Source organism: Hipposideros armiger, unplaced genomic scaffold (genome assembly GCF_001890085.2).
Source record: "Hipposideros armiger isolate ML-2016 unplaced genomic scaffold, ASM189008v1 scaffold_355, whole genome shotgun sequence".
Lineage (NCBI taxonomy): Eukaryota > Metazoa > Chordata > Mammalia > Chiroptera > Hipposideridae > Hipposideros > Hipposideros armiger.
Genome location: NW_017731705.1, coordinates 1,527,209 through 1,537,532, shown reverse-complemented (window position 1 = coordinate 1,537,532; position 10,324 = coordinate 1,527,209). Strand labels below are relative to the sequence as shown.

The following is a 10,324-nucleotide window of genomic DNA, read 5'->3' as shown; positions in this document are numbered from 1 at the left end:
CTAAATTTCAAATATTATTAGTATATATGTCATAAACTTCTAAAAAGTTTGAATATATTAGCACATGTAAAGCACTTTCAAACAAAATTATCATACAGGAGAAAGTCAATAACCATTTGCTTTATTGGCTAATGTTCAGATCTTTTCTCATGTGTCATGTATCAGATAGATTATTGTGGAACTCAAAATTTAAGGAATAATGTAGAGAATGTAGAGATATTCAATTTTATTGTCTTGATATTACAGACTGGTATTGCTATTAAGATAGTATTCAAATTGAAAATTATAAACTGTGATGCCATTAATAGCTGATCCTAAAATTTTAAAATTAGCTTTGAAACAAACTAAATTGCAAATTAATACAGAAAGGATGGGGCAAGGGAGGGGTACCAGGAGGTAAGGGAGGTAGTAGTAGAAGAAACTTCAAGGAAACTCTCTCGGACAGCTCATATGAGTTCTCCAGGGCATACTTGATGGGTATGTAAGCAATGTCCAAAGAATCTCAAGATATGAGCCTGTGGCTATCAGCCTGAGACATCTGGGCAAAGAGAGAACAGAGACTTATACTTGGAAAGTACCCGCCCTTTCAACACTGGCAAGGTAAAACATGTAGCAGTGTGTCTCTCGTGTGTCAGCCAAGCATGGAAGGCGATGTAGATTCATTTAGAAAAGGTTTTAATCCAAGATAATTTCTGTCAGAGAATGTGAAGAAAACCCTTGAGAATAAGAAGCTAAGAAAGTCCAGCCAAGAGCCAGCTAAAGGGGAGAAATTCCCTATCCCTTCGGGGCTATAGTTAAGAGAGCCAGCAACGGACTTCTGAAAATGTCATGACATCACCGATGACCACAGAGTAAGCTTCAAATATCTGCCATTTACAGAGAGCCAAAGTCATCTTAGGATCATTCAGTTAGGTGAGGACATTCTCTTTCCTCTTTCCAGGTACTCCAACCCTAGAGGGCCCAGTCACTACACTGAGTAAATGGGTAAATACAGTATAAGGAGGCCAAATACACCTCCTTCTAAAAAGTAAAGAAGCCACCAGCAACCAAGATTTAGATGTAAAGAGGGCATGAGAAAGGCTTGCTTTTGAATAAAGATTAAAGTGGTAACTACTTTGGAAATAACAGTCCACTTTTGGAATCAAGACCTCATTTTGTGAATAAAATACCCCTAAGATTCCTCATTACCTAAGAGTGACAGAAAACTCATGAGGCTTGCCAGAGTTGTCAGTTACTGGAAGGAGAAGGGCCACATGGGAGACAAAATTATAGTTGCATTTTGATTACATCACACGACTTGCACTTGTTCAAATCAGCCAGTCCCTCTAATATTAATAGTATTGTTTGTCAAGGACAAATACTCCTTAGCTCTCCCTTTTCCTTTTCTCCTACCCACATGACCATGATTTTTTTAAATGAAAAAATTTGCCCTTCTCCCATTGTCATACATGTTATTACCATGAAAGATATTCTATTCTCAGTTCCAAGAATGTGCCATGATTGGCTTAAGCCAATCAACATATCACATCTCCCTGGTCCTTGAGAGACAGGTTTGTGATTAGAGTTTTCAGGAAATGCATCTGTGCCACAGATATTGCAGTTACAGAGACCGCACTTTTTCCTCCCTCTAATGATGACATGGAAGAATGTGGAGCATGAAGCTGCTATAATCACTTAGGTGACACAGTGAAGAGCTCTCAGCTGTGTAACCTGGGATGTGAGCATAAAACTGACCAAAGAAGGCAGACATTGTTTGAGCTCCTACACAGAGGTTAAGCTCTCCTGATGTTTTAATTGATTAAAGCAGTCAACTTTAATTCTTGTTTAATCCAATCTGAGACATTTTTTTGTCATTTGTAACATAAGATGCTCCAATAAGAATTTGAGATTTTTTTGGTCACTGAGTAGAACCTAATACTTTTTTCTTAACAACCATACAAGTATTCAAGCAAGACTTTTTTTTTTTCAGCCAAATCGATATTGTTAAGATAAGGGCCTAGTTTCCCAGAGTTTCTACAGTAGGATGTATATGTCCTGAATTATTTATTTCACTGCAAATAACTCCTGTTATATTAGAATAAAACCTTTTACATAAATTTTAAGAATTAAAACAAGCAGAACATTATGATTTTAGCTTCATCAATAATCTTATCTGAAATCAATTCTCTGAGGATAAGTGAGAAGAAAAGCAGTCATTTTATAAATTAAACTTTAAGTCATATGTTAAACTAATTCAGATAAACTTAAAAAGGCGAAAACAAATTTGTGTAGAGAAAATATAAAACCATTGAGATTAGAAGGGAGAACATACTTTAATTCTACACTCCCCCAAGTCTCTTTATATTATATAAGTGTTTGATTTGGCACAGTTGATTTCCAGTCCTTTATTTCTTATTCATTACAAATTAACATAATTGCTAAATGTTTTTCATTTTTGGACACATTTCTTGGTCTTTAAAGTTATTATTTTCTCACTTGTAATATGCAACAAATTAATATCAATCCTCAGAGATTGTACTAGATTTTTTTCTGACTTCTTTTCAAACCTATTTCTGACCTCCAGTTCCTATAGATTCAGAAAATAACATATTTTCTATTCTGCTCTGATAGTTGCTTTGTTTCGATCTGCTTTCTGGAATAAATATTAGGCTATACCTTATGGTCCTTGAAGAGTAACTTCTTCCAATTTCATGTCTGAATAAATAATGCTGTATAGAGAATATATTTTAATGCAGACATGAAAAATACAGTAATCCCCACTAATTTAATGAATCCATAAAAATGGCAATATCTTATTTCTTAGGCTAGCAAGATTTAAATAACAGTATTTGAGAGAGCATGTTTTTAGGTCATTTACAAGAATTTTTATTTATCAGGAAACTGAAATTTATTTGGACTTAAAAGTCAAAATGACCTATACATACCAATATCATTAGCCCAGAAAAATTGCATAGTGAGTTATTCCCCTGTCAGAGCCCATGAACTAGGGAAAGATGAGATGCAGTAAGGTCTGATTAGGAAGTAGCTCGAGAAAAGTATTCATGAAATGGCCTCTGTATAAAACAATATAGCTACTTGAATAGAAGATTAAAATATATATTGTTTCAATTTTCATCCCTCTAACTATTTCAAAATTTAGACATGAATATAAATCTAACACATAGCTAAATTGGGGAACTCCTTTTTTTCCCTCCTTGAAGGCAAACTTACCAATTCCTGGTTTAAAAAACAGTCCAGTTCATGATTAAAGAATAGGCTGGTGGAAGCAAGAATTTTAACTTATCAGGTGATAAATGATCCTAGGGCCCTGACATCAATATGGCTTTCAGGGCCACCCAATATCGGACTGCCTCTGACAAGAGACAATCAGGTAGTTCTCACTATTCCTGGGATTTTTTGTGATCTATATATAGATTCTGCAGTTGATGGCTTACATTCTAATTTTGAAACTTCTAACCAAGAGTATTTCAACCAACTGTCACATGCAATGTTCCCCATACAAATGAATAGATATTTTATCGAATAATTGGCTATAACACTTCTGTTAATCAAATCCAATTTTCCATTTCTTCTATTATAACAAAAATACACTGATAATAACAATAAGGTTAAATCATTAAAAGTGAATTAAATCTAATGTCCTGAATGTTTATCTATGTGACAGGATTTTCTTTCTTTTTAAGACCAAATAAAAAACAAACAAACAAAAAATATATATGTATATAAATACACACACACGCGCACATACACATACATACAGAGGGTGCCAAAAAATGTATACACATTTGAAGAAAGGAAAAGCCTGTATTAAATATAATACTCAATATATGCTGATAACAAAAAATGAATACAAGTCATGTTTGACTTCTGCAATTACAAGAGGTGCTCAAAGTGGTTACCATCAGCATCAGACACTTCCTATTATGGCGAACTACTGCCTGAACATAGATAACATCTGTAAATATATGTATACCTTTTTGGGGGGCATCCCCGGTACACCACATTTTGTTTACTTATGTAAATATACTTAACACTCTGAACTGTACACTTAAAAGTTGTTAAAGTGGTAAACTTTATGTGATTTGTGTTTAGCACAATAAAAGACTCAAAAATTAATTCATTAAATATAAAAATAAAAAAGAAAGTCCTCAATAATAAAATGGCAAAAGTTGTGAATAGAAGTTAAATTTTTCACAAAGAAAATACATAAAGGATATATGCATCATAAAAATGTTATAGCTTATAGCTAACTTTTTCAGTTTCTCCTTAAAGAGATATTAGCGTGACACAGTGAGATAATATATTCTAGCCTTTGGAACAGTGACTGGCCAATTACATTGGCCATCAAGGTTAGGTGATATTATTAGGTATAGGATTTAGAACTGGAATAGAGGTGGAAAGAAAACGAAAAAAGTAAAAATAAAAAACATAGAGTGTCATACCCAAGTAACTCAAGATTTAAGAAGTCACAGTACTCAGTGTAGAAAAAATATAAGTCCTAAAACATTGCTGGAAAAGTAAATTTGTATAGTCATCTTAGAAATTAATTGGATAATGTGTTCCCTAACCTTTAAAGAGTTTTCTTATTCTTGACCCAGTAATTCCATTGTGAAAACTCAATCTTAAAGAAGTAATGGGATATGTAGGAAAATGTTTATTGCTACTATATTTATATCATTCAAAATTTAGAAGGCAATATATCCTGTTATGAATAAGAATCTTTCATTTCATTTATACACACTTCATGCAGTGTAGCTATCTGTACAGAAAAAAAATAATATTAATGATCAAATAATGGATTTTGCCACATATTTATATTTAATGATGTTGGTCACTAACTGAATTTGATAATATTATTCTTAATTTGTTAAAAAGACTGATTAAAATTGTATTGAATATCATTTTAAATAAAAACAGAGAGAAAAGATTTTTTCTGCAGAATCACCATGGAGCCTGAAAACATACCCTGAAAACTGGAGGTCTTCAAGGCCCTCATTGCCGCTTAGTGCAGTGGGGTTCAGGTCCGCCTGCTCTCTGCAACACCCCACTTCCACTTTGGTCAAACGAACTGCACCCCTGGATTTCTCCATAAATTTCCAGCCTGCACGGTTCCAGCATTTGGAGTTGACGATAGATTCTGTGTGCTCGAGAGCACTGCCACTGCATACTCCGTGAGCAATGAAGAGCTTCCGGACGTACTCCAGAGGCAGCAGCGCAGGTGGTACAGTGGAGGAGCTTTGCTGAGAGCGACGAAGTGCCCCCAAGCAGTACCTGAGTGTTCCCCACCTTGGGCATCATGCACCACAACAAGCAAGCCACAACAAGTGCAAAGGAGGAGGTGAGGCAAAGTCTGGGGCTGCCGGGTGCTCACATAAAGAGGAGGACTTTTCTGGTGGGCAAACGTGTGACGCTGGCTGGCATCACGGTTGTCTGCACCCTGTTGTGGCTCTATAAACAGGTCCTGGAGCCTTCTTTACCCCAGGCTTCCCAATACCAACCGCTGCTTCCTCACCTACATTAACCAGCCTCAGTTCTGGGCTGTCTTGGGAGAGGGGAAACTCTGTGAGTAAGTGGCCCAGTGTGATGCTAAAAAGTTTGCAGGAAGACAACCTAAACAGGACACCCCATGGAAGGAGAAAGGTTCTTGGGAGGAGAAGCAGATCCCCAGGCTGAGCGGAAAGAGGAGTAAAAGGTGGCTGCCCCCAATCCCGAGGTGGAGATGGACGAATGTGAGCAGGCGCTGGCTGCTGAGCCCAAGGCTAAGGACCCCTGTGCTCACCTGCCTGACAGTACCTTTGTGTTGGATGAGTTTAAGCACAAGTACTCCAACAAGGACACACTTTCTGTGGTGCTGCCGTATTTGGGGGAGCCCCTTGATACGGATGTCTGGTTCCTGTGGTACCCTGAGTACTGCTTCCCCAAACCCAGATCTTCAGGAGTTGCAACCTCATCATTGGAATGTTCCAGCGACTGGACAAACTGAGGAGGAATGCCTTTGCCAGTGTCATCCTCTTTGGAACCAACAATAGCAGCTCCATTTCTGGAGCCTGGGTCTTCCCAAGCCAGGAGCTTGCCTTTCTGTTGAGTCCATATTAGCAGGTGGACTGCAAGTCATATCCATGGGGGAAACTGGATCCTGGCAGCAAAGAGTCCCAGTTGCTGGTTCAAGAGTACTTTTGGTGGGAGGGGGTCTTCCAGCATGGCGGCAAAGCCTTCAATCAGGGAAAGGTCTTCTAGTGAGCATCTCTCGTCATCACCTAGCTGCCTGCTGCCTCCCTCCAGGGAGATGGGGGTCATTAAAGAAAACTGAACATTGAAAAAGAAAAAATGGAAAGAAAACCAATTAAATGAAATATATTAACTATTAACTATAGGCAACAGAATCATGGAAAATTAATGTATAAATGGTTATAAATGTTTAACACTTTAACAAGGAACTGAGTCTGTTACTTTGATATTCAAAAGACAAATAATTACAGACATACAAGGGCTATATGTAATTAATTAGTTACTCTCTCACAAACTCCAAAACTTAAAAGCTTCAGGTTACCAGAGATCCCTTCTCATTTTACTCTAAGTAATTATTTGATTAAGTGATTATAATTATTTAAAGGGTAAATACTGTGCTATGTTATTTCTTAAGGGAAATTTTATAAAAATGACTCACTGATATTGTTTCTTAATATAAAATCATTATTTTGCAAATTTTAATTTTTAGTAGAATAAGCAGTCACTTTCACGTTCATTCATTTGTACCAGTAGCTTCTTGAAGTGCAGATGCTGAGTTAAGACCTCAGTTAAGTCAAGGAAAATCATAAGTAAATTAATAAATATGTTGGAATTGTCATAAGTATAACAAGTATAATAGGTATAAGTACTTCGCGAACCCAGAGTACTTACTACTTAGCATAAATTGGGTGAGAAGTGCTGTGAGCTGTGAGTTTTTAATAGAACCTGGTAGGATATGAGGTGTACTTTTAAAATCTCAGTTGAAACTTTTAGGCAAAGAAAGTTGGAAAAATAATCCAGGCAAAGGGAAGAACATAAAATTATATATATTATAAAAGTATATATATGTATGTATGTGTGTGTGTGTGTGTGTGTGTATATATATATGAATTCTATGTGTGTATACACATATAATAAAATACAATGTTATTTCCATTGAGTAGTGGGACCAGTGGGACTGGAACACAAAGAATGTGGTTGGAAAAGATGAACGACAAATGTAGTAACGGATTTAGATGAAGTACTTGGAAATTAGAAGATAAATATTTTTACATGGTATGCTTAGATATCTAGATATTATTCTGTATTCAAATATAATCCAACAATCAAACATATGCGATTTTGGAGGAGGAGGAGAAGGAGGAGGAGGAGGAGGAGGAGGAGGAGGAGGAGAAGGAGGAGGAGAAGGAGAAAAAGAAGAAGAAGAACAAGAGGAGGAGGAGGAGGAGGAGGAAAAGGAGGAGGAAAGGGAGAAGAAGGAGGAGGAGGAAGAGGAAGAAGAGGAGGAAGAGGAGGAAGAGGAGGAGGAGGGGGAGGGAAGAGGGAGGAGGAGGAGAAAAAAATTGGAAATTTGGTTGATGCTGAAAAGTTGGAGACTGATGTGGAGATGAGAGGCAACTAGAAGAACAGATGCCATTAGGGAGGCAGGTATGATATATGTAATGAATATATATGATGTCCTAAACCAATTAATGTTGGTAGGCATAGAATGAAGAGCATATTTCTAAGGTATATAGAGTTTATTTTCTGACTTTATGTAGGTGATAAGAGAGATCGAAAAACTAAGCATGGATATGAGGATTCTGAACTTATGGGTAATTGGATAAATGATTGTGTGTGCAATTCAGAAATGAAATAGTAGATGAAGATTATATTTTCTTGATCAGATAACATTAGATGATAGATAGATAGATAGATAGATAGATAGATAGATAGATAACCATAATTTCTCTCTGATAGATAGTTGTGTAAGCAGAATATAATCATTGCTCACATTTATTTATTATTTTATTTTTTTAGCTGAGCCATCCTGCCACCTGTTGGCAGCTCAGCAGCAGCTCAGCTTGGGCCAGGCATCGAACCGCCGTTGCACAGAGCTCGCACTCTTGAGCGAGCTCTTAATCAACTGAGCCACTCGGCCAGCCCCATTGCTCACATTTAAAATGTTCATTATATTTTCCTAGACATAAATTGTTAACATCTGCTATGTAAAAAACTCAGATAATATTCAAAATAGAAAGTTAAAAGGGGAAAATAATGAACAAATTATATGCCCAAAGATAGTATTGAAATTTACATTTGAAACAGAATGACCATATCCCACATATGAGTTGAGGTTTATGATGTGAGGCTGGCTTGGAAATATAGAAAGAATAAGGATTCTAATACTTAGGCAATATGACATCTGACAATTACGTTTGCAAACTCATCCTAGAAAAAGTGCTACATACCTCATTGCTGAATATCACTATGGTCACATTCGAAGTATTCCCCTTGGGAAGCTATGCACTGATGTCAGCACCTAGTCCACCCTTCAAAGCAATTTTGGAACTCTTTTTCTAGAAGAGTTGTTGTCGTATTACCCTTGATATCCTGAATGTCATCAAAATGTCTTCCTTTCAATATTTCCTTTATCTTTGGGTAAAGAAAGGAGTCACTGGGGGCCAGATCAGGTGAGTAGGGAAGGTGTTCCAGTACAGTTATTTGTATACTGGCTAAAAACTACTTCACAGACAGTACCCTGTGAGCTGGTGCATTTTCGTGATGCAAGACCAATGAATTATTGGTGAAAAGTTCAAATCGTTTTCATCTAATTTTTCCATGCAGCCTTTTCAGTATTTCAGGTTAAGTGTTTGTCCACTTTGTACAAATTCATAATGAATAATCCCTCTGATATTAAAAAAGATTAGCAACAGTGCTTTGACTCTTGATTTGGACTGATGAAAATTTTTGGTCATGGAGAATTGGCTGACTTCCATTGTCCACTTTGACGCTTTGTTTCAGGCTCCTATTGGTACACCCATGTTTCATCACCAGTGATAACATGGCCTAAAACATCATCTTGCCTCTCCAAAAGGTCTTGGCAAACTTCAATTCTCCTTTGCTTTTGTTCATCGGTGAGCTCCTTCGGGACCATTTTTGCACACATCTTTCTCATGCCAAGATTTTCAGTTAAGATTTTCCTGTTTCTCTATCAATGTTTATTTGGTCTGCTATGCTTCTCACAGTCAGCTGATAATTTGGACACATAATTCAATGAATTTCTGCCATGTTTTCATGAGTTCTGCTCTTTACTGGCCACCCTGACCTCTCTTCATTAGTGACGCATTTTCTCCCCTTAGAAAAACATTTGTACACTGCCGTTTTCTTCATGGCATTATTTCCAAAAGCTTGGACTAACATGTTGCTGATTTCACTTCCACTTTTGCCAAATTTAACAAGAAATTTAATGTTTGTTCGTTGCTCTAATTCAAGCTCAGACATTCTCGCTACAGCACACAAAAACACGCAACAACAATAATGAACATCACTCAGCAAGATACCACTACATGTCGACATGAACACAGCTGTGAAACACTGATATACCAAGGTTATGAAACCTTACCAAGCTCTTTGTATCGTGCTGCTAATGTCAGCACATGGTGGCAAGTTTGCGAACCTAATTGTCAGACCTCATATTGTGTCTAATCAGCAGGAAATTGTTTTCAAACTGATTCTATAGCTTTTATAGTTACTTGAAACATTTTATTTTATGATTTAAATATCCCCCTACCTACAAATAATATCTTTCTAATATTCTGAATTTATTTAGCAAACAATTTCTTAATATATAAAAGAAAGTAAATATCATCCCAACACTTATCAAAATTAGCAAAAATCAAATTTTAGTATTCAAATGTTAAGATCTTAACATAATTACTAATGAAATGCAGAGAAAAGGTGCACTTATAGTAAGATTTATTTATTCAGGGAAAGCTTCATGGAGTGAGTTTAGATCAGTTTTCTAAAGAGGTTACAGGGGTAAATAAATATAGTTCCTAAGATATGGGGGAAGATGCAAGAATAAAAGGAACCAAGAATTGTATTGTAGAGTTTGATTTTTGTAGGTCAGTATCTCACAACCTTCTGAAAACAACAGCTCTTAAATCTATTAAAACAGCTGAGGCAAGTGTTCCAGTCCTTGTTTTGAGATCCTTTGGAAACCATGCTCAAAATTTAAATAGTGTATATTCACTTTAGTCTCAATGTAAATGCTCTCTACCCCAATGAAAGAAGGAAAACCATCACAAAATCATATGTGTGAAGATAGACTTAA

At 36.4% G+C, this 10,324-nt stretch overlaps 1 pseudogene; it reads left to right on the top strand.

Annotated features, from left to right (window-relative positions):
* The window catches only part of LOC109392898 (elongation factor 1-gamma-like), a 22,127-nt pseudogene extending 15,890 nt beyond the window's left edge, over positions 1 to 6,237 (top strand).
* The last annotated feature ends 4,087 nt before the right edge of the window (positions 6,238 to 10,324 follow it).